Source organism: Haliotis rubra, unplaced genomic scaffold (genome assembly GCF_003918875.1).
Source record: "Haliotis rubra isolate DU_JTF1 unplaced genomic scaffold, ASM391887v1 Scf62, whole genome shotgun sequence".
Taxonomy (NCBI): Eukaryota; Metazoa; Mollusca; class Gastropoda; order Lepetellida; family Haliotidae; genus Haliotis; species Haliotis rubra.
This window is the reverse complement of record NW_025767324.1, coordinates 1765164-1788993: the sequence shown is the minus strand read 5'-3', so window position 1 is coordinate 1788993 and position 23830 is coordinate 1765164. Positions and strand designations below refer to the sequence as shown.

General features: G+C 39.7%; 1 protein-coding gene across 1 annotated transcript in view; it reads right to left on the bottom strand.

The window, feature by feature from the left end:
- Positions 1-23830, bottom strand: part of LOC124256150 (leucine-rich repeat-containing G-protein coupled receptor 5-like) — a 185267-nt gene that overhangs the window by 88299 nt on the left and 73138 nt on the right. The window contains exon 2 of the mRNA XM_046690107.1: positions 16628-16745. The gene's annotated coding sequence lies outside the window, so the exon portion shown is untranslated. The remainder of the gene's footprint in view (positions 1-16627; positions 16746-23830) is intronic.

Below are 23830 nucleotides of genomic sequence, written 5' to 3'. Positions count from 1 at the left end.
ATCAAAGCTTTCAATGTACAAACCGATCGCCTTTGATCATTAAACTTAGAAAGAGACACCATTCCATTTAAAGAGAGCCAAAAGTTCAGTGTTGAAGAAACCTAGTATTGTCTCCTGATGATGTTGATCTCCATTTACACCATTGTTTGAATGATGTCTATATCGATTGTCACATATATACTAAGGGAAACAAATAAGGGAACGCCACTTCGTGACAATGTTCTTTTATCCATTCTCAGATTTCCTCCAACAGTGCCATTCAAAGCTGGTGATGAAAACTATAAAATATTAAAGGAACGCTTGAATTTTCCCGTGTTCCTTTATTTGTTTCTCTCAGTATATTACAAAATACAGCTGCAATGAATCCAATTAGTTATAGGTGCATCTTTGTTAATTGATTGTTAAGGAAATGATTATTCATCTACTTTATACATTGATACATGAAAGTACTATGAATAATGGTAACTGATTTATCAAACGTCTGTTATCCATCGACAAGTTCTCACTAAACATATGACAAAGTTAAAACCAAGTCAATACAATATTCTGAAAGTCGAGAGAAATCCTGAGTCGAAGAGGTGAGTTTTAAAGAGAGACTTGAAATTTAAACATCTTCTGATTCAGTGTTTTCTCAGTTCAGAAGGTAGAGGGGTCCATCATTGGGTACAGCAAACTGAGAAGGCACGATCAGATATCACAGAGGTCGACCACCTTTAGACATAGTAGTTTAAGGTACACAACACCTTACAACCTACTGTCTGAAGAAGTGTTTTTCGTCAAGTATCATAAACGGCTTTGCAGTTAAACTGAAGGACAAACGACTTAAAATTGGACTAGATCAACAAATTTACAAACGTTATCAAAACGTTACCCTGCTTAAAACAATCGCCGAAACACGACAATTATTTTTTTGGTTTCCAATAGACCTGGGAAGAGTTTCTTATAAGACCGGGACCTGGGAAGAGTTTAGTTTCTTGTAGGACCTGATAGGGTTTTGTTTGTAATAGTCCGGAGAAGACCTTTGTTTATTATAGGACTGAGTAGTTTTGTTTCCAATAAACCTGGGTAGAGTTTAGTCTCTTATAGGACCGGGAATCGTTATTTTTCTAATAGGCCTGAGATGTATTTTGTTTCTTGTAGGACCTGATAGCGTTTTGTTTGTAATAGTCCGGAGAAGACCTTTGCTTATTATAGGACTGAGTTGTTTTGTTTCCAATAGACCTGGGTAGAGTTTAGTTTCTTATAGGACCGGGAAGCGTTTGTTTCTTATAGTGCGCAAGTGAGTTCAGATTTACGCCGCTTTTAGTAATATTCCACGGTGGGGGACACCAGAAATGGGCCTCACATATTGTACTCATGTGGGGAATCGAACACGGGTCATCGGCGTGGCGCTTTAACCACTAGGCTACCCCACCTCCCCTTATTTCATAAAGGCCGTCTGGGAAAAGCTTTGATTCTTATCAGACAGACAGGGGTCTGTTCCACCTAGCGATCACAGAGCTTAGACCATCGCAACTCCCACACGTTAACCTAGACTTAAACCTTGGGTTCAGGTCACTTTGTGTCACCTTGGTCACATCTTCATAATGATCACTTTTCCACGCACTGTCCATATCCAGCAGCCGTTTAGTCAACACATTCAAGACGTCTTGAACGACTGACAAGCACGGACAGTTTTACCTTGAAGTAAACAATCGAGTATGACCTTGAGTATAACCTTGACCTTCTACCCATTTAGACGAGTTATTTTCGATCCAGACGCGTTATCAAAAATACTCAATCGGATTGAAACGGTCCGTCTCTTTTATTCACAACCACATGACATTACCGTTTCATCAAATAACAGTTTGTTAGTAAGGATGTGACGTTCCCCTCAGTCCTCATTACCGTCAAGGACAATTGTTTCATGGGATGCTCGCGACTGTCATTATCTCCTGATGCAGCTAATGGCGTATAAAATACGCATGACATTAGACGCCGATTTGTTGTCACTGTCGTTGACGCCGGCAGCATTAAACACTATTCAGAGGAGACCCCGAGGGTCGTTCCTGTAAGCGTTGCAATATCCATCTGGCGATCCTCCTGACGCACAGCCTTTCAGGCCACCAGATCGATTAGTTCGGCAGTGTTTTAAGTTCGATGTGTGATGAAGCTGGCCGCAGTGGTAATATTTCAACTGTTTTGTTATCGACAGACCTTCTGTGTATCAGTACACGCCTGATCATGCGAAATGGGGGGAGTGTTGATAGCGCGTTGAGAGCATTCGTAACTACTCGTGTCATTCCGGCAAGCCGGATGGCGTCTCGTACCCCTCTCGTGGCCATGTTTACGACTGGGCCCTGTCTAAGCGCAAACGGTCATTGAGATGAAAATAGTCTAGTACTATTACCAAGGAAAGATAACTCTGAATTTCCAAAAATGGCTAAAACAATATCCTATATCCCGTGAGCAAAACAGCAATACAGCCATTCCCTTTGTAAATATGTTTCAGTGTTGCTGGTCCTTTAGCTCAAAGTTTATCTTTAAATTGTGCTTGGCATAGTTTAGCGAAGTTTCAAACTTCAACGGTACCGCCATTTTCATGCTTCGAAATGCCTTTTACTACGCGCGATTTGATTGGTTTGCCATGATTCTTGGCAATAATGGCGTACGATAGGGGTACGAGTCGTCTTCTAGGTCACGGAAAGCGTTGAGTAGTTACGAATGCGTTGAGAGGTCATAATTGTTCTGATAAACTGACTCTTTATTCATAAAGAAACAGAGCAGCGCTATTCCTCGTTGCAAAGATCCTAGGGGAATGATTAGCAATATCAGCATGATACAGATTCGTTATTGGATAAGGAATTCCCAATGCGCCCATGAACACTTCCAATGTTAAAATAATGATTTCACTCGTTTGCCTACCGTACAGTTGTTCACAAGAAATGCTCCCTCCGTCGCGACATGGCCGCGAATATATCGCGTCAAACTCGCAAACATGGTGACGTTAGTGAGCCTATGATAGTCAAAACATTCGCTCCACAGTGGCGACCAGGGCGCAAGCTGTAACGCAAATAACAACAGTTTGCTCGTTAAGCCGTGCCTAGTAATAGTTCGCACGGACTAACAAACCCATAAATCACATATAATTACTGATATTACCAGCTTTGTAAGGGGAAGCCTCGTGGTTAAAGCGTTCGCTCGTCACGCCGAAGATCCGGGTTCGATTCCCCTCATGGGTACACTCTGTGTAAAGCCCATTTCTGGTATCCCCCGTCGTGATATTGCTGGAATATTGCTGAAAGCGGCGTAAACTAAGCTCATACTACATTTGCTCAAAGTTTGTTTGATCAGGGTTACATCAATAAACCCCACAGTAAAATACTACAGCAGACATGTGGGAGGATATTCAAAATCCCCCCCTTCATACCAACAAATATGTACGATACAATTCTTATTTTTGCAATTTGTTTCTTGAGGTTAATAATTGACTCGCCTTTGCATGTTTTTGTGACAGGTGCCAGAGGGGGGTATGATACACTCACATTATCACAATAACATTAATATATGATAGCTATTCACAAACTCATACCTGTCGGGAGGAAGTAGCCGAAATCCTACTGTTTACTCTTTGCTGATTTATTGTTTAATAATGAAAATAAATGCTGTCATTTTTGTATGACTGAACAATGGTGTTCTTTCAAACTGTTTGTTCTGACACACTGTAACTTCTGGTTATGCATGGGAATGAAATCAGTCGTGAGGCCAAATACACGAATAAACACATGGAATAGAATGCATACTACACATCGGAATCGGAATCTCACCGTATCATTGCTCTAAATCTAAAAAATGATTGACATCAGCTTTTTTCATTTAAACAGAGCAATGTCTAAATTTATTTGAAATCGTGAGCGACGGTTGCATTTCCGTGTCACGTCATGTTTCCATCCATTTGGTTCATGTTTCACAAAACACTTGGAAAAATACCCGATATGTTTTTTTTGTTTTTGGTTTCATTTTTTAAGGAAATTTATCCTTGCTCTTTAAACAATGTCTGGTTATTTATTTCACATGTCTCCACACAAAATCCCCATAACAAATCACTATTAATTTATGATGTGATACTGGGTGTCTACGAACAGGCGATAGTGCCACGCCCAACCAGCGGCATCCATCACAAACACATGCAAAGGCAAGTCAAAAATCATATTGGCATCAAGGCTGGAACCATTTATCTGATGTTTCTGTTCTCTGTCAGCAGCCTCATCAAAATGACAACAGCGATAAAACTTGCAGAATTACTGCATCATACCAAACGATTTAGTCTTTCGCGACATCATTATGTATAACAGTCGTAATATTTTCGGAAAACTCATATCCTTATGTTATTAATTCCAGGTATTCGCGAAAATTTGCGAGTTCCCTGCCCCACCAATATCACAAGTCACAAACTCATGCACAGACAAGTTTTTACTTCAAACCAACAAAGGAAAATATGGTACAAATTGAATTAGGGAACCGCACCGGGCATAATTTTGGTCACTGGCGCGTCAAATTTGGAAATGTCCCCCACAGGGGGACCTTTTTATAATTTCAATTACACATCCTCCGTCATTTTATCAGATCACCGAAATATTTGATGTTTCCTTCCGGTAAAGATGTTACAGTTCCCCGTAGAACAGAAAACAATATTTGAAAAAAGATCACACAATAAAGCTGAACTAAAAAACATATCTAATCTCACTATAACGACAGCAATGATCAAGAAACGGATTTTGTCTGCTTTGAAGACTAACGCAGTCTGGCACACATCGCCCGCTGCTATTAACCTGAAACAATAATTGAGTTATTTTGAAGATGCAGTTCGTGACGTCTTGCAACTTCAGTGTACATTCTTTGAATAAAACCACACCATGAAATCCCCTGATGTAGAAGCTACCGTTAGCCTTCATGGTACACTGCTTTATCCTTTCAATACATCAACTGTCTGGCTCTGCAATCTATCAAATTCCGAGCGTCTTCTTTGCGACGTAACAAAGCACCATTTTGTGTCCATTCCACAAAAACCCATTGGAGGACACAGATGAGAACCAAACAAAGCGGAACTGTATCTTAGCAACCGTGACGTTGCAAGAATTTGGGACATAGCCTCAAGGAAAGGATGGACGTGGTTTAGAATTTTGTTCAAATATTCATATCGAAAATGCTTTCTTTTAAACTATCGGCTTTGAAAATATCAATTACATCAACGTATTGCCTAAATAGATATTTCTAAAAAAATCAATTTTGCAAACAAATGAAGCTCCACGGGGCATGATCCTGACTTCACAGAGGATCTGGTATGTTGGCTTTGATGTCATCAAAGAGTTTGGGGTTGAACAGTGAACACATTAAGCCATTTCTTAGTTAAGGAAGCGAATTATCCCATTTGTGTTAATTTGGTCATGGAGAGTATTCATGAAAATATTACGGGAAATAACATGAATGACTATTTGAAAAAGAATCCTGAAATATCATAATATTGATGATGGACCATTGCATAGTCCTTGCCCTCTCCTTGAACCAGCTGGAATTGTGACCGATTTAGTTGGTTAGTTTCCGTAGTGTTTGTGATCTTACACTGCGGTAACATGTTGTAATACACAGTCAAATTCTTTATAAACTTCAAGAATATGAGCTTTTAGTTAAAACGTAAATGCAACGTCTAATATTTACAAATCAGACACTTTTTAAGTGAAGTTAAACTTCAATGCCTTTGGAACGTATATGTTCGCGATCCTTGGTGCCAACAAAGCGGAAGCGACTGTGACAATTCTAAGAAACAGAAGAATCGTAACGCCCTCCCTTTGGCACCGGCCGACACATACGAGCATGTCAAATACTTTATTTGGTGTTTACGAAAGCGCAAGCATAGCGACTTAGCGCTGAAGCTCACCTATATGTTTCTTGAGTGAGTGTATTTGACGGCGCTTTTGGCAGCATTCCAGACAAGGACGTCAAAAATGGGCGTTTACATAAATAACGACAGCTTGACACACTGAGTATTTCTAATAACCACCTTCGATTTCATTTTGGCTACTTTGGAAATAAATAAGGCATCCGTTGACATTAGTGCGAGACGATGCAAAAGTTCAGATCATTCTTTTTCTGTTTTATGGTTGTCATTAATATGCCAACAGAGTCACAACTTGCAGAAATACCTCATTAGAGGAAAAATATACTTTTGCTACATCACCGCGTAAAATTTCACCAACTGTAATTATCTTAAAACTCATATTCGTCTCCTTATATTCTCTTCCTTTATTGCCTAACCCACATACATGTACTTTAACTTTACTTTTCTTACTGTATTGCACGACTGAACATTTTAATTAGCAAACAGTGAGTAAGTGAGTGAATATGATATTGATGGGTGAGTATGATGGGCGTCACTCATTGTATTAATGTGGGGGGCAATCGAACCGGCCCGGGTCTTCGGCTTGATGAGCCAACGCTTTAACCACTAGGCTACCACAGTGGCCTGAAGACAAAAGACTAAGGACTGGACAATGTGATCAATATCATGAGCAAGGACCAACGCTGTCAACCCACCAAGAATGACCATTCGCTCAATGACAGGAAGGACCAGTAATTAACGGGGTATGACAAGAGGCATCAGGGGATGACAAAGCAAATCCCTTCGGCCCCCACAAATTTGAAAGAACAGATAATCTGATAGTTACTTCAAGTCCAACTTGATGAGATAATTTCTGTCTAATCTGGCCGTCGGTATGCAAGAGTAGTCATTGCGATATCAAAACAATAACACAGAATTGGGATTAGTAACTTGTACTTCTATGTCAGGTACAGACCAATATCAAAGTCAACTGAAAAAATACAAATGAAAAAAATATCCGAATAGCATAAGGCTGCAGTTGACAACCTGTTTTTTGTTTGTGCACAAATTTCATGAAAGAATACATATTACTCTTTCGAGGTATGGTCCCGACAAACTCACCACTAGGAACAGAATCAAAATCAAACTTGCCGTCATGGAAGAGGACAAAAATTCTTTTATAAAAACCAATTTACACAAGGCACCATTTGACTACCCGGCCTTTGTGTGCACAGAGTTTCATGAAAGAATACATATTACTCTTTCGAGGTATGGTCCCGACAAACACACCTCTAGGAACAGATTCAAAATCAAACTTGCCGCCATGGAAGAGGACAAAACATAAATTCTTTTAAAAACCAATTTACACAAGGCACCATTTGACTACGCGGCATTTGTGTGCACAATTTCATGAAGAAACAATGTTACTCTTTCGAGGTATGGTCCCGACAAACACACCTCTAGGAACAGAATCAAAATCAAACTTGCTGCCATGGAAGAGGACAAAACGTAAATTCTTTTTAAAAAAACAATTTACACAAGGCACCATTTCATGAAAGAATACCGGCTATTAGTTTCAGAGCTATGGTCCGAACAAATGCACCACTATGAACAGAGTCAAAGTTAAACTTGTTGCTATGGAAACAGAAACAAATTCATTTACTTTAATTTTTTAAATAGCTAAAAGCACCCCAAAAGTGTATGTTAATTTTTTAAATAGCTAAAACCACCACTCCAGCCCTTGGTTTAGACATGTCCCCGGTTTGGATGAAAAGTGTCTCATGGTTTTTTAGTTGTGTTCCACAAACAACCGCCCCATCTCTCCAATCCCCCTCCATAGAAATCGCGAAAAATACAAATGCCCAAAATCTGCAAATTGCAACAGGCATCACTTCGGTATCTGCCAAGCTTTGTTATTGAAGGATATTGACCGGTTTCCAAGTTGTGGTCCGGGAACGAAATGATTACGGACGGACAGACGAACGGACGGACAGACGAGGCGTTGACTATATCCTCCCGCATTATATGTCGGGGAATAAAAACAACCTCAAAAGGTCATTGTATGGGAATAGCACAAGAAGTCTACGATTCAAACAATACGATGACCAATGGCAATACATTATCACAGAGTCTGCCCTAGTGGTGGAACCGATCACTGATACCTATGCGTACAAGAGACGTCATGTCAGACCAATTCCTCTACCATTGACAATTCCTTTGCCGTGTCTTGACCAGACCTTTGTTCATGTAAGCTTGATCTACGAGTTAAGCAGCAAGCGAAATTGGTCTTTTCGTGAAATTTGCATAATATGTACATACACTTTAGTAGCAAGGCGTCTGGGAAATGTAGACGACATAAGCTGCTGTTGATGGTATACTACTGCCCGAGATGCAGAGGAAAGTCGCGATGGGAAAATCGAAATCATCCTTCTGGTCACACGGCTTGGTAAAGAGGCTGTCGTGATTTTGGATGTCTATGCATAGATGCAGATAGAACAATGAATATGGTTTCTTAACTGTGTCTCGGTGTTTCAGCTCATGCATATGGTGAAGGTGCGTATCTATCTTAGCACTGAGAGAAACGGGGTCATCTGTAAATACTTGTCTCTGAAGCAGACTTGGAACTTCCTGTCAATGATGTATCATTTTCTTGGATTTAAATTACTGAACGTGGAAATCGATTCGATCAAATGAGTGAGTGTGATTGAGTGAGTTTAGTTTTACGCAGCACTCAACAATATTCCAGCTATATCGCGGCGGTCTGTAAATAATCGAGTCTGGACCAGACAATCCAGTGATCAACATCATGAGCATCGTTCTACGCAAATGGGATACGAAGTCAACAAAGTCAGCGAGCCTGACCACCCGATCCCGTTAGATCAGATGAGGCAGGAGAATAACTCATATCATTGATGCTACCTGTCAAAATACCAGTGAAGATCCGAGTTAGAGGATCGGGTGGTTCGACTCGTTAATTGGTTGATTATGTATCATCATATCCCAGTTATTTTGATCGATACTCAGTGAGTTCTGGTTCTGCCTTGAATATTTTCAAACTGTTGGTTGTTGGTTTGTTGTTTAACGCCGCAGTCCAGTGAGTGAGTGAGTTGAATTTTACGCCGCACTCAGTAATATTCCAACTACAGGGCACTGGTCTGGAATATTCGAGTCTGAACCAGACAATCCAGGGATTAACATCATGAGTATCTACGCAAATGGGATACGATGACAAGTGTCAACCAAGTCAGCGAGCCTTACCACCGATCCCGTTAGTCGACTCTTACAAGCATGGGTTACTGAAGATCAATTCTAACCCGGACCTTCAAACTGTCGTCACGTAGTTGGAATATTGCGGCGTAAAACAACACTTGTCCAAATGTCAAATCCCACCTCTCGACAAATATATACAAACACTCTTGTGTCGAAGCTGTAGGGACCAACTTCGAGTTTTCCAAGGTTCGACACAAGACGTAATAGAGACTGAATAAGGAATCCGCAGGGACGTTCAAGTTTAACACAGCGTAGTCGACACTCGGGATATTTGCAACACACACATATTTGGCCATCTAAGTATCAAAAGAGTTATTTTCTGATTAAACAAATGGACCACGTCCATTAAATATTGTAAAAATAGTTTCTGAACTCCTTTCTTTGAAATAAAGGCCCTGTTGGTTAGAAAATGTAATATATCATTCCATCTACCACGGGGGGAAAGCTGGATATTTGGTCCTATTTTTGTCTAATATATCTATAAATTCCAGTAAATCTTTTGAAGCTCTTCAAGATCCACATGTGATTAACCGCCTTGTCTCATATATTCTGAAGAAACTATCTCAATGGGCCTTCCTTGATTGTTGGCAGATATTAACCGTATTTTCGACAAGGAGTTGGTGGCACATTTCCTGTACCCAGTTATATGGTTCTCTGTAACTGAATTCTTATGAGGCTTTGGAATCCTGTATTGACAGATTTTCAAGGTATTACGACAGGTTCTAATCATCATTTTTCAAGAAAACGACACCAAACTATTTTTGACCGTTAATTGCTTTTTTACATGAAAATCGAACACAAGCGTGTCGTTGTTTTCCTGAAAGTATTTTTGTACTTATAAGCACCGGAATCTCTGTACAGTAGTCGTAAAACAAAATTATCTAACTCGATTTTTCGGTCTATCCATCACTTGATTGTCTTGTTTGTTTGTTTACAGGCTGTGTACTTCGCGGCGTGAGGCAAAAAAAAAACCACTTCTATTTTCAGAAGGGGCGGTGGAGTAGCCTAGTGGTTAAAGTGTTCGCTCCTCACGCCGAAGACCCTGGTTCGATTCCCACATAGAGATTATTAATCGAGTGTGTTACCGTATCATTAATATCATATATACTCATGCCAATAATGGTTGTCACCCCCCTCCCCACCCCAACCCAACACACACCTCACACCCCACCCCACACCCCCTCTCCAGTTAAAACAATTGAAGGGGGTGACAACCATTAATGGCATGAGTACATTAGGAATAAAAATTGTATTATTCGAGCCTTTGGCGAGCATAATACATAATTTTTATTCCTGATTTATGATATTAATGATACGGAAACACACGATGTTAATAATCTCTTTATCATATAATGTCATTCTTAAAATTACTCTAAAAAAAGAAGCAAATCGTACGTGAATTTATAAGAAGAGAATCGAGCATTCGCGGAAGAATACTTAGCGGTACACCAAGGTGAAGGTCGTTCATGACGGCGGCATATGGTTCTGACTAGTCGCTAATACAGTGCAAGCATAACTCATGCTTAAAATAAGATCTTTCTGTCTAAAAAGAACAACAAAATCAGGCAGGGTTTTCCTGGTAGTGTTTCTATTTTCATTGCGGGTAATCACCTTCTGATACCTGATGGAATCGATTCGTCGTCTTCTTTGTTGTGATCGATAGATCGAAATCCTTGGTTGGTACCCTTCTTAGATGATCGCCTGTCACTCGTGCCTCATAACCCGTACCTTCAATTTGAACGAAGTTCTCCGTTTCATGTTTTCCAAAGTCAGTTACTGCAGAACCTCTGTTATCAATTGTTACAGAATCACCATTTTTTATATTTGGGGCAGCCATGTTTGTTTACAAACTCTTCCACGCAATGTAAACTCGCGACGACGTCATCAATGAAATGTTCACGTTTTAGGATTCGCACGGCGTGTATGGAGTTTTGTGAAAGTAGTCCATGGATTGACGTAATTCGCATAGTTATCAGATTTGGATACCGAGTTTATCAGATTGCTTTAGTGCACCGACATCACCCTCCATTAGATGATAAAATGTGTGAACCCCATTTCTAGTTTCCCCCGCCGTGATATTGCTGGAATATTGCTAAACTGGCGTAAAACTAAACTCACTCACTCACTCTATTTAAAGACTGATTTGTGAGCAATGGAGGATGCTACGGGCAGGACAAGGACTTACTTACCCTCTTCACGAACACCTGGTGTTAAACTACTTTTCAGTGATCCATTCAGATAATTTTCACAGCTATATTTCCCTTTACACCGAACGGAGTTTGTTTCTGAGGATAGTCAAGACTGGGCATTCCTTGCACTGGCGTTCTACGTTTAACACGCTCAAATATTTAAACTATTGATATCGGTTCCCAGGTGGTTTTATATCAATGTAGGTGAAGGTAAACCTTGAACTCGTCTTTCAGTTACCCCGCTTTTTTACATGAACCACCCATCATCCGAAACTCCAGGGTCAAGATCCACTTTTCTTTCAACTGTATCCCGAACTGACGTTTTCACAAATTGCAAGTATGGTGTTGTTGGATCTGATGTATCTGAGACGCGTTTGGAGCTTACCAAGACGCTGATTGGGGTAGGAGCGGTGGGGTAGCCTAATGATTAAAGCGTCCGCTCGTCACGCTGAATACCCGGGTTCGATTCCCCACTTGGGTACAATACGTGAAGCCCATTTGCGGTGCCCCCCGCTGAGATAAAGCTGGAATTTTGCTAAACTCGACGAAAAAACCATACCCACTCACTTATAGGAGTAACATCAAGTAGAGTTATGCTGAAATGGATATGGCGTCTGCAAAGTCGAGACGAAAGGCAGCCATTGTGTATGTCATTTTGTACTCGGTACGGGTCCCTCCATGCATCCTCAGTGCAGAAATACTTCTCAACTGATGCATCCCAGAAGGCCCTATTATCAGTGAGAGTTGGCACAAGAGACGGGGGGATCAATAGAGTGGGTGGGACAAACCCCAGGCCTGTGACCTCCAGAGACGTGTGCTGTGCCAGTTGACTCTCCTGATGTCTACTCAGAAACTCCATCGTTTAAAGTCTGGTTGACATTTTAACACCATTTCATTTTTTTATTCAAAAGCGACCCGTGAAGGTCCGGGTTAGAATGTACCTTCAGTAAGTGGGAAAAGGCGATTAACGGGATCGGGTGGTCAGGCTCGCTGGCTTGGTTGACACATGTCATCGGTTCCAAATTGCGCAGATCGATGATCATGCTCTTGATCACTGGATTGTCTGGTCCACACTCGGTTATTTACAGACCGTCGCCATATAGCTGGAATATTGCTGAGAGCGGCGTAAAACTAAACTCACTCCCTCACTTATTCAAAAGCGCAATAGGACGATGATGTTTACACCTTTATTGAAACGAGGACGACACCGTGATGATGAGCAAGGAGAGAATGAGTACTGTTTTACGCCGCCTTGGTGTATGTGTGGTTCGTGGTATTTGTTGTGTGCGGGTGAATATATATCTTTTTAACTATGTTTCAACTCTGCTATTACACAACAACGCTTAAATATGGATGACACATTGAAGGTGGTAGAGGTAAGACGTTTAAGGCTTCGACCAGCAATTTGCAGTTGAAAAAAACAAAGATCATGATCAAGGAATCCTGGAACGTCTAAGGGAGGCAACTGATACGAAATGCTCGCCCAATACAACCGGTCCCAAACTGTTACTTAAATGTCTTTCAAATGGATTTTCAGCACGTTTAGTGAATCTTCATATATTTTCAACACTATTCTGTCATATACACCCTATTGACCCTATTGATAAAGTTGAACCGTTAATCCATACATCGTTATATATTTTCATCACTATTCTGTCATATACACCCTATTGACCCTATTGATAAAGTTGAACCGTTAATCCATACATCGTTATATATTTTCATCACTATTCTGTCATATACACCCTATTGACAAAGTTAAACCGTTAATCCATACATTGTCATATATTTTCATCACTATTCTGTCATATACACCCAATTGACCCTACTGACAAAGTTAAACCGTTAATCCATATATCGTCATATATTGGCATCACTATTCTGTCATATACACCCTATTGACCCTACTGACAAAGGTAAACCGTTAATCCATACATCGTTATATATTTTCAACACTATTCTGTCATACACACCCTATGGGGTCTTCTCGTTTATCCACCACCTATTGTTCTAGGTGGACAAGTCACTGAAGCGGAATAATCCTCAAGACAATAGATGTCCCTGAAATTTTGTTCCCTGTGAAATAAGATCCCCCCTTGAATGTAGTAGTAAAAAAGTAAGTCTTTCTACATTTTTTTTTATTTCAACAATACATACAATATCAAAATTAACAATACATTCAATATCTATGACAATCCTCAATAGCCTGTTAAATGGGATACTGCATCCCAATATGCATATACATCCATATGGCCAGCCAAGAATTGCTGTTTGATGTTACATAATCTGTTTGTTAAATTGACATATTTAACTTTCTTGCGAGGAGGTTTGGCACCTCCTCTTAATTGCATACATGATGCCTCTACGTAAGATTGTTCTTTTTTCAAGAATTCAATAATCTTGAAGATATTGGGATGGTTTCCAATGGACAGATGTTCCTCGTCTTCTTTTAACTACAAACTTGTGATTTTGGAACACTAAGTACTGACCACCTCTACCATTAGGAATAAACTGGACATTAACCTGTTGGTTAGCCATCGTGACTGACCTTAAAGAACCTCATGTACCATTTTATAATCGTGTAATAGTGAAAAGTGTTCACTGAATTAAAAAAACACAAATAGCATAATCGACACAATTTAATTAAAGTTCACGAACACTGTTCACTGTAACAGGGCAAATCAGCTAATTAGTGTCACCCACCAGGACCAAATTTCAGAGTGAGCAGTGTAATCACTAACCCGTGTCAACTAATCCCATCTAATCCCTTGTCAAAACTAAAGGGTGGTGGATAAGTTAGAATGAACCCACCCTATTGACCCTATTGACAAAGTTAAACCGTTAATCCATACATTGTCATATATTGTCATCGCTATTCTGTCATATACACCCTACTGACCCTATTGACAAAGTTAAACCGTTAATCCATACATTGTCATATATTTACATCACTATTCTGTCATATACAGCCTACTGATTAAGTTAAACCGTTGATTCATTGAATTTCCATATATTTTCATCACTAATCTGTCATATACACCCTAGTGAAATTGTTTTGACAGTTAAACCGTTGATCCATTGAATTTCTATATACTTGTTATCACTATTTTAATGGGATCTCTTTGATTTAGACACGAGAGGCTGGTCATTTCGCGTTGCTGTTTTGACGTTTTGTGTTGAGCAGTCTTTAAAGACTTGATAGCATCATGTCAATTTCATCTTCAAGCTGATATTCCAGCTCGACACAAAGGTCGGGTTTCACATCCACTGTGGAAACAACGATGTTTAGCTTTCAAACACATCTTTGAATATACTTAAGGGAACAAAGAGACTGTTGCATCTCTGTCGGTCCCTTAATTAATTGGAGATTTTATTATAGCGATATAACGTTTCACGGCAGAATTACAGACTTTGTAATGCGCCTTGTCTTCTTCTGATCCATAACACTGTTTTATGACGCTGTAAACCCGAACAGACATTTGAGCAAATTACAGCAAATGTTTTTGAAATCAATTCCGATCATTTTCTCTGTGATGCTGGCCATATCAGGCACATTATACATAGGCACTAACTTTTGTAGCAACGAGGGGGCTTTGATCTGTTGTTATCATTCACTAGGGGGCACAATGGTGGACGTGCATCGCACACTGATGAGAGAAGAACATGGGGGTAAACCACCTTGGGGAAGTTCATGGGCGTATTCGTTTGTTCAGCCGGACATATTCCTAGTTTTGATCGGAAATAACGTTAATGAAACGTGTGAGTTTCATCTTAAGCCATGTAGACAGAGCCTAGTTGTGGTCCGCAAACCGCAAACATGACTCAAAGCTGAAGGGGTCGGGTTGATGCTGAGAGAAGCCGAAGGGGAACGTTGAATATAGGTCCCCAGTAAGCTAAATTGTCGAAGGCGACTTAATTGATCGAGTTGTCAGGATCGGACATTTGGTTTATTGGGTGTCATCATCTCAGCTGCGTTGACACTCATAATATCAATCACTAGACTTACTCGTTTATTTGCAGACCACCTTCACATTAGTGGAATATTGGCGATTGTGGGGTTAAACAACAAACAAATATGCGCTAAAGGGCACAGTTCCACTTTCAACAACATAGGTGGCGCCACCCTGTCCTTGGATTACCTGCACGGACAAAACGACATCTGACGCTGAAGGTTTTGAAAAGGTCATACTACGACCAAATTATGATAATTATGTCATGGCATTAATATTTTCGAAGTATGATCTGTCAACAACTGCTAGAGTTTTATCAAGAACAGTTTGATTCAATTTGCTGGATGATTACAACAATAACAATTACTATTTCATAGAAATCTCTCATATAAAGAACAACATTAAATGTAACTATAAAACACTTCCTCGTACAACGGGGGTGGTGGGGTAGCCTAGTGGTTAAAGTGTTCGCTCGTCACGCCGAAGACCCGGGTTCTATTCACCACATGGGTACAATGTGTGAAGCCCATTTCTGGTGTCCCCCGCCGTGATATTGCTGAAATATTGCTAATAGCGGCGTAAAACCAAACTCACTCACTCATTCACTCTCGTAATACGGACATAATTCTTCATTTTTTAAAAGAATAATTCAAGTTTCTGTATTTCAACTAAGTACTCTGGTAAGGTGGATTAATTGGCTCTTCTTTGTTCGTGATAACAACCTGACTTGGCTGGCCTACTAACCTACTATTTTGCGTACCAAGAACGATAGTGTTTCCTCATTACCAAGTAGATGTTATAGGTCTTAATGACCCACAGGTAATAACAAGGGAAATGTCATTGTTGTTTTATGGACCATTATTTTCCACGTTAGAAACTAATAACATAGCAATTACCGAATACTCGGTTTACATTTCACATTAATTAATGCATTTTTTTCTAATAATACTCAAGTATAAATGCCATGAAGTATTGTAGGTTTCAGATTGTTACCCAACACAATTTAGTTGTGTATGGGGAATGTGGCAGATTCCCTTTTCTTATATATGTACAAAATTAAAATCTTGAAAAGTGGATAATACTAATCATAACTCAAGTTTCTACAAATTTTTAGATATCCAAGAAACTGTTATGATATGAGGATATTTCTTGAAAATTAGACAAAGACAAGAGGGTTTCATCTGTGAAAAAGTTCATTAATGAGTTTGGATATAATTGGCAACATATTGATCTTCAGAACGTACATTAGAATGTGCTCTCTAAAAGACATATATAATGATTATGAAAATCGACACTCTTCACTAACATTAACATCAGGAGGCATGTTTTACCGCAACTGTTTAAAAGGAAAGAATACTTACTGAAGCCACTTCTTTGTAAATACAGAGTTGTAATGTCCTGATTCAGATGTTCATTGCATTGTTGTTTATTCAAACTGGACGATATAGTAAAATTCCCAGGGAAATAGACTTTCGGTATCTGAAACCAAAAGGAGATGAGTACTTTTATGTTCATATGCCCATTGTAGCACAAACTTCGATGTAACTATATACCCTCATATGTATACCAATTTCCTAATATTGATAAGTTTGATCATATACTGACTTAATCAAATTTGAATGTTTTGAAGTGTATGTCTGCTTTTATGTAATGTGAATTTAAAATATAACACTACAGTACCATGCACACCCGTGAAGATCCGGGCTTGAATTGACCTTCAGCAACCCATGCTTGTCGTAAGAGGCGACTAACGGGACTGGGGTTGAGGTTCGCTGACTTGGTTAACACATGTCATCGTATCCAAATTGCGTATGGTATCTCAGTGGGTTAGCACTATAAAACCAGCTTCAGTCTGGGCTAGTACAAGCAGCCGCACATACACATACACACGCATGCACGTCGTCATATGAGCGAAATATTCTCAAGCACGACGTTAAACCCACTTTCACCTCACCCAATTGCGTAGAATGATGCTCATGTTGACGATCACCGGATTGTCTGGTCCAGACTCGATTTGATTATATAGAGACCGCCGCCATATAGCTGGAATATTGCTGAGTACGGCTTTAAACAACAGTCAATCAATTAATCATTTGTAGCATACACTATCCATACTTGACTGACTGAGTTTTGTTTTACGCCGCTTTTAGCAATATTCCAGCAACATCACGGCGGGGGACACCAGAAATGGGCTTCACATTGTACCCATGAGGGGATTCGAACCCGGGTCTTCGGCGTGACGAGCCAACGCTTTAACCATTAGGCTACCCCACCGCCCTATCCATACCTGAACTATGGGCGTGGGGGTTTTCAGTATCTATGTAATCTAGAAGATGTGACTGTTAAAACCATGAGGTGCCACGTGTTAGCCGATATGGTTATAACAGTTGCTTGTGATTCCATGGAATGGATACAAGTGGGGCTCTGGGGCAAAGAAGAGGTTTCCCTAAAACATGTATATCGGATCGAGCGGTCATACAGCACGACTGATTATAAAGGATGTGTGCAGGATGTCTTAAAAAGAATATTGCTGCATACAGCGTAACCCGTGAATATCCGGGTTAGAATTGATCTTCAGTAACCCATGCTTGTCGTAAGAGGCGACTAACGGGATCGGGTGGTCAGGCTCCCTGACTGGGTTGACAGATGTCATCGGTTCCAAATTACGTAGATCGATGTACATGCTGTTGATCACTGGATTGTCTGGTCCAGACTTGATATTTACAGACCACTCCCATATAGCTGGAATATTGCTGAGATCGGCGAAAAAATAAACTCAATCACTTCAAAACTTATTTAAATTTGCATTCATTCATCAGTTATCGGTACAGATGCGAACAATGCCCACTTGTGAGATGGTCATGTGACGCTTGACCACTGCCGGACCAATCAGACTTATTTTGAAACTGTTCAAACGCTAAAGCTTCAACACTGACATTTCCACTGGATATTTCTTTAGTTAGCCATATTATATGCCATATTATATTCACATATTATCAGTGCTGGAAATAAGTCAGTGCTCAAATAATTATTTCTACAAGGATCTGTTTACATTTTTTTAATTATTTGAACTTAAAACTTGAAAAACATCGGATCATACAGAACTGCTGGCGGGTATCTTAGACATCTTTTCTTTGAAAATCAATAACTTTGCTATTTTCGGCTCAATTTTACAACCAATCAATCATGCTTAGGGTTATGTGACTGCACATTCTTTTATTACCCCAGTATTCATTGACCCAATGTGTTTCACCCAAAATTACCCAGGCACAGATTACTTTTAACAGACTATTGAAGAGATGATTGATGGTTAAATAGAATAATCAAATTTAATAACGGTTCTTCCAATTTTCAACTCTGTGTAAAATGTCTTTGCCCTTCATTTTATGATTAAAGACACAGACCTTTATCGTGATTATTGTCTTTCCCAGAGTCCTCGACCCAGTCTAGCTTTTCAAGCTGCGTAAGTTCACGCACGCTTTTTTACCTAACATAATGACTGCTTTTCTTCTGACAAAAGTAATCTGACTTTCATCTCATGTAACAAAGTGACCTTTCACAGGTGCCCTGTGGTATTAAATATACATTGGACTTTCACTTACTGTTCGCAGTTGGTTGGTTGGTTTGTTGTTTAACGCCGCACTCAGCAATATTCCAGCTATGTGGCGGCGGTCTGTAAATAATCGAATCTGGACCAGACATTCAAGTGATCAACAGCAACTTGGCATGCGATGACACGCCTCAAAGTGCGTTGGAAGCAGTAAAATTAATAGTTAAAAACTTTTCATTTGTCTTGTGGAAAATGAGTGAGTGAGTGAGTGAGTGAGTGAGTGAGGTGACCTTTCAGCAGAAGCAATATTACGGAAGTGATGTGGGGAATCGGAGGTTTTGCGTGTGACCTTTCAGCAGAATTCCAGCAATATTACGGAATGGGAAACATTTCTTAAACACACATTGTTACAACGACCAACATGTGGGGAATCGGACCCAGGTTTTCGGCGTGTCGAGACAAACGAATTCGTCAAATAATATTTGTTGTTTAAATAGGAAAATATTGTTTGTGTACATTCCATTGTGCATAACACAACCCAATCTCTGATTTAATTTAAGAACAAAATTAAATGCTCTTGTAACTATAAAATACTTCCCTCGTGTCTCGTACAACGGAAAGGCGTCTTCATAATACATGGCTATCGTCATTAAGGCACACCTCCACTGAATCGTTCCAACCTTTAAAGATATGGGACAGCCGAGGAGTCAAAACTATGGTGTCCTATAATTGCCATCGCGTGGCGCTTAAAAAAAGAATACGTCGTGGGCGACGTCGCTTTGTAAAATATATTTTTGGCTACAAAAATAACGGGCGACGTCTGACTATGTCGAGGGGTTATCGGCCTCTGAACGTGGCTGACCAAGGTTACGTCTAAAAGAAGAATCGTTATACGAAACAGGATTTAAAACGCAAAAATGCTTCTGTCACTCCCGATAAACATTTCTGTAGACCCGAAAATGTTTTTACACCTATATCCAATCAAATACCACCCTAGAAGGCCACTGTTCATTGTATGTAAGACATACCCATCTGCAAATGAAACAATCTCTTCCCCACACTCTCAACTCCCCCCATTGTTCGGTAAAATAACAATAAATAAAAATTTCGAAAAATTTTTTTTTTTTTAATTCACAAAATACATTCTAATAACTGCTCTTTATCAGGAACAATGAAAATATTTAACATTTATTACTTAGAGGCACAGGCAGACTAACTTTGAAAAATGCATTGCTTAGAAGGGGAAAATCAAACTTGAAAGCTGTTTTCTACACTAGTTGGCAGTTGGTTTAAGAATGTATTCTTGCTTCAATTGCTCTAAAATGATTAAAATTAACGTTACAGCTACACTTAAAGCATGATGGCTTATTCTCACTTTGGCTTCCTATAACATTGAGTTACCATTACTTATATTTATGTACCTTTATGCCGAATCATCACAGATTGTGTCCGGAAGACTCTCAATCTCAGCTTCGTCTGAATCCTCAATTCTACTCAAATCAAAGTTCTTGCTGGATATTATGTCAGTCAACTCTTGTGAAAGGATGTTGCCTATGGTCCATTGACATTTCAGAGCATTTACTCACTCTTTCAGCCACCCATTGCCCACAGGGTGAGCAACACAGGGTTGATTCTTGCCAGCATTGACCCAGATCAAGGCCTGGTGATTCGCTCGCTTTATGTGCATGTGTAGGGAGTCTCTGCAAGGTCTCTACTTCTCTAGTGTCATATCTAGTGTGAAAGATTTATTCAATGTAGTTCTTGATAATGGTAAATTCCCATCGATATGGAATATAGGTATGATTGTCCCTCTGTTCAAGTCTCGGAGTGTATCTGAACCATCCAACTATCGTGGAATATCTCTCTTAAATATTTCTGGAAAATTATTTGCTAATATTTTAGAAAGGCGTTTACGTGCCTGAGTTGATCTAAACGAGCTACTGGACAAGCTACTCAAGCTGGTTTTAGACACGAATATAGTACATCTGATAACTTATTTATATTACAATCATTATATACAAAATACCTATGCAGGCCTAAAGGGTGATTCTATTGCGCTTTCATCGACTTTGATTTTGTTGACCGTAAGAAATTACTATTCATGTTCCATACCAAAGGATGCCATGGCAAAATGTATGATATTTTAAGAAGCATGTATGACTCTGTTGCAGCCTGTGTTAGAACTAATTCTGGCAACACTGAAACGTTAAACACTTCCTCTGGTGTGAGACAAGGCTGTGCACGAAGCCCCTTACTCTTCATCTTTTTTATTAATGAACTTGTAGATAATATGTATAAATCATGTAATAATGGAATATTTGTTACTCCCAAAATCAAGGATTTACTTTTACTTCTGTTTGCAGACAATATTGTTACGTTTTCATTTATGGTAAACGGTTTGTAGAGACAGTTGAATATTCTTCAAACATTTTGTGATTAGACTTGAATATGGGTAAATCTAGTATAGTTGTTTTTAGAAACGGGGGTATAGTGGCACATTCTGAAAAATGGTCATTCCGTGGCAAAATATGAATGTTGTAAATACTGTATTATAAATATTTGGGTCTTTTATCATCCAGCCGATTAAATTGGTCCATGGCATGTAAAACCCTCGCAGCGCAAGCTAAGAAGGCATTATTTTCCATTTTCAAACTTTTTAAGGCTAATAAGTTTGTTTCATTTGATTCTACTTGCTTACTTTTTTACACTAAAATAGCACCAATTTTGTTATATGGATGAAAAAATATGGGAAGCAAAATATTTCGAAGCCATTGAAATTGTCCATGCATCCTATTTTCAAAGATTTCTTACAGTACGTAAATTTGCTTCCAATAAAGCCGTACTTGGCGAAACAGGACGCTATAACATGCATATTGAGAGTCAAATGAGAATTATTAGATACTGGATTAAACTTATAAGAATGCCTGTTTATCGCTACCCCCATCAAAGCTATCAATTATTGTTATCACTAGATAAATGTGGAAAGTATTCATGGGCTTCAGATGTCAGAAATATGTGAGTTTCAAGCGGGTTTTCTTATATACTGAGTCAAAAATGAAACTTCACATTCTTTATTCAGGGCACTATAAAAGAACAAGAGATGGTAAGATGGTTAAATTGTTATTATTTCCTTGCTGAGATCTGTGTGATGTACTCAATACATTGACAGTGCCATAATCAGTTCCATAAGGCTACACCGGCGTTCCAAAACATTGGTATACAGAATGTCAAGTCACAAGATTAAAAATGCGAAATTTCTCAGTTCAATATCGTGTATGGCCGCCCCGCGCATTCACCACTGCCAAACACCGTCTCCTCATCGACTGCCTGATGCTTGTGAACACGTGGTTGGGGATTCTTCGCCATTGCTCTTGCAAGGCAGCGCCAAGTTCCTGCAAATTCTGAGGTTGGTTCCTAAGACCACGAAGCCTTCTCCCAAGTGCATCCCAAACGTGATCTATTGGATTAAGGTCAGGAGACCTCGATGGTCAGTCCATGACGTTGATTCCAGCGATTTGAAGGAAATTTCGTGTCAACATCGCGGTATGCGGCCGAGCATTATCATGCTGGAACTGTAGACCTGGGCCATGAGCCGCCATGAAAGGAACGAGTTCAGGGGTGAGCACCTGGTCGCGGTAAGCAGCAGCTGTGAGGTTTCCACGGATGACCAGAAGTCGGGAACGGTTGTTCTCACAGAAAGCACCCCACATCATGCACCTTCCGCCCCCGAATCTGTCGACTTCCTGTACACAACATTGGGCATACCGTTCACGACGTCGTCTCCAGACTCTATGCATGCCGTCCGCGAATCTGAGGGTAAACCTGGATTCATCGCTAAAGACGACTCGATTCCAGTCTCTCTGGGTCCATCGGAGGTGACGTTGGGCCCACAGCAGACGTTGACGTTGATGAAACGGCGTCAATATTGGCCCACGATATGGACGTCGAGAATGGAGATTGGCAGCCCGCAACCGATTTCGAATGGTCTGTGAGGACAGTCGACCTCTCAACATCTCAGCCCTGGTTCGTGTAGCCGGCAGAAATCTGTCACGTAGGTGACGTAGGACGATTTGACGGTCTTCTGCACGTGACGTGCCAGTTTGTTGTAGACGACCTCGCAAGTCATACACAGTACGACGGCTGCATCCCATTGCTCCTGCGACGTCAATAACTGATCTTCCCGCTTGCAACATGCCAACGGCACGTTCACGTTGCACATTTGACAATCGTGGCATTTCAAGTACCGTTAGAACTGTGGTTTAAAAGTGTTTTGTCAATTCTTGAGGCCAATGCAAACACGTGCATATGAAGAAAACTTCGATGCGAAGATCACGTGATCGACTGCACGTGCAAAACCTGATTTGGCACTAACGTCATTTGCACGACGAATGGATGGGTTTGAGTGGGTTTTGCTAACGTTTTTCTAGAGTCGAAAGATAGGGATCCCATTTCGGATACATAGATGTATCATCAGAGAAAAATTATTCATTATTTTTCAAATTACATTTTGTGAAGTTTCTTTTTTGACTCAGTATATATTTGGTTTAAGCAAGATGTTGGTGATATAAAAATGTTTTTGTCAACAATTTAAACAACGAATAAAAGATATATATATTCAGAATCGGTACGCATCAGTAAATTCATCCAGTTTTCTTAGTCATTAGTCACAATGTAAATCGATGTTCGGACCTGAAAAATATATCAGTGTTCTTAATGATAAGTCTATTTTAAGAATTTTTTGTAAATTTAGAATCTCTCTACATGCCTTAAAAATACAACGTTTTAGAAAAGATAATTATACATTGGAAGATTTATCATGTTCTTATTGTTCTTCTGGTAAAACTGAAGACGAACGTCACTTATTATTAGTCTGTAAGACTTTCTCTGCCTGCCGAAAGAAGTATTTAAAATGCACTAATGATGCCCCACAAACGATATATAATGTGCTTAATTCTAATAATGCTGATATTATTAAATCTGTTGCCATTTTCATAAAACATTTGATGTCCATCCG